The sequence below is a fragment of the Priapulus caudatus genome, unplaced genomic scaffold, assembly GCF_000485595.1.
Source record: "Priapulus caudatus unplaced genomic scaffold, Priapulus_caudatus-5.0.1 Scaffold1053, whole genome shotgun sequence".
Taxonomy (NCBI): domain Eukaryota; kingdom Metazoa; phylum Priapulida; class Priapulimorpha; order Priapulimorphida; family Priapulidae; genus Priapulus; species Priapulus caudatus.
This window is the reverse complement of record NW_014578114.1, coordinates 89,589-92,009: the sequence shown is the minus strand read 5'-3', so window position 1 is coordinate 92,009 and position 2,421 is coordinate 89,589.

The window sequence follows — 2,421 nt, the reverse complement described above, 5'->3', positions numbered from 1 at the left end:
CTGCTGCTTGAGCATCGCCGCATCGCCCTGTGTGGCCCCAGTGGCACCGGGTGGGTCAGCGGCTGGCCGAGTACCTCGTGCTGCGGTGAGTCTCACCTTCTCGAACTCTGTGTTTGTTTGTGCGCACTGTATGTGCACGAGCAAGTGCTGGCTGAGTAGTCTCTGTCTCTCTGTATAACTGCGACATATCTACGTATGTAGTATCGACATATGTACGTATGCGTGTAACACCGCTCAAAAATGCACATCTCAAGATTATGATAGCTCTTATTACATTTTGTAGAGTCGACAGCTTTGCGAGCGAGAACTTGTGCAACCGTGCTTGTTTACCCAGTGGCAGTGCTAATGTGAAATGCTGTACCGCGTATGTAGAGAATGATGAATTTAAGTTGATAATCTGTTGGAATGCTGTTGTTTATTGACATCATATTCAGAGAGTCGGACAAGTGTGATTTCAATACAACATGTAATCATTTATACTACATCATACGTAACAAACAACAAACAATACGTCTGATCTTGTAAATAACATTGATTGGTTGTACTATCCATAAGCGATTAATGACGTCGTTGCATGCAGGTCGGGTAAGGAGTCATCGCCTGGAGCGGATGAGGAGAGGACGAGAGAGAGGGAAGAGGAGAGAGGAACGAGAGGAGGAGATAGAGGGGGAGGAGGAGGAGAGAGAGGAGGGAGGAGGAGGTGGCCTCTCCCCCTCTCCTCTTCTTTCCTCTCCTCTCCTCCCCTTTCTCTCTCCTCCTCCTCCCCCTCTATCTCCTCCTCTCGTTCCTCTCTCCTCTTCCCTCTCTCTCGTCCTCTCTCTGCCGGGAGCGAGGAGGAGAGAGAGAGAGAGAGGGAGGGAGCACGAGGAGGAGGAAGGAGGGAGGAGTAGGAGGAGAGGAGAGGAGGAGGGAGGAGCGAGGGAGAGGAAAAGGAGGAGGCCTCTCCTCTCCTCTCCCCCTCCTCTTCTTTCCTCTCCTCTCCTCTCCTCCTCCTCCTCTCTCCTCTTCCCTTTTCTCTCTACCTATCTCTCGTTCGAGCGAGGCGGAGAGGGAGGGAGCGCGAGGGGAGAAGAGAAGAGGGGAGAGGGGGAGAAGAGAAGGGAACCCTCTCCCCCTCTCTTCTCTCCTCTCTCCTCTCCTCTCCTCTCCTCCTTCCTCCTCTTCCTCCCCCTCTCTCCTCTCCTCTCCCCCCTCTCCTCTCCTCTCCTCCTTCCTCCTCTCCCTCTCTCCTCCTCCCTCCTCTCCTCTCTTGCTCCTCCTCCTCTCCTCTCCCCGCTTCTTCGCGCCTCCTTCCTCCTCCCTCCTCTCCTCTCCTCCCTCCTCGCGCTCCCTCCCTCGCTCCCGGCAGAGAGAGAACGAGAGAGAGAGAGAAGGCAAAGAAGAGAGCGAGAAGGCAAAGAAGAGAAGACGAGAGGGGAGAGAGGGCGAGAAAAGAGGGAAGAGGAGAGAGGAGAGAAGGAGAAGGCGAAGAAGAGAGCGAAGGAGAGGCGAGAGGGAGAATGCGAGGAGAGAGAGGGAGATGAGAGAAAAGAGGGAAGAGGAGAGAGGAGAGAGGGAGAAGGAGAGGAGAGAGACGAGAGGGGCGAGAGGGCGACGGCAAAGAAGAGAGAGAACGAGAAGGGCGAGAGGGAGGAGAGAGGGAGAAGGCGAAGAGAGAGGAGAGAGGGAGAAGGCGAAGATGAGAGAGGAGAGAGAGAGAGAGAACGAGAGGGGCGAGAGGGAGGAGAGAGGGAGAAGGCGAAGATGAGAGGAGAGAGAGAGAGAGAGAGAACGAGAGAGGAGAGAGGGAGAGAGGGAGAAGGCGAAGAAGAGAGAGAGGGCGAAGAAGAGAGATGAGAGAGAGGGAGGAGACAGAGAGAGGGGAGAGAGGGAGAAGGCGAAGAAGAGAGATGAGAGGAGAGAGAATGAGAGAATGAGAGAACGAGAGGGGTAGAGAGGCAGAGAGAAAGGCAAGGAGAATACAAAAGTGACTTGCCTCTCTCAGCAGGTTGCCGAGGATGATCACCGTCGGTAGACATGATCACGGTCGGCGCCGCATAGCTCTTTGTTCGACTTGTGGCTCCAGGCGATGACTCCTTACCCGACCTGCATGCAACGACGTCATTAATCGCTTATCGATAGTACAATCAATCAATGTTATTTACAAGATCAGACGTATTGTTTGTTGTTTGTTACGTATGATGTAGTATAATCAATAAATGATTACATGTTGTCTTGAAATCACACTTGTCCGACTCTCTGAATGTACATGTGTCAATAAAGAACAGCGAGAGGGAAGAGAGAGGAGAGAGGGAGAAGAAGAGAGAGGAGAGGGGAGAGAGGGAAGAGAGGGGAGAGAGGGAAGAGAGGGGAGAGAGGGAGAAGGCGAAGAAGAGAGATGAGGGACGAGAGAGGAGAGAGAGGGGAGAGAGGGAGAAGGCG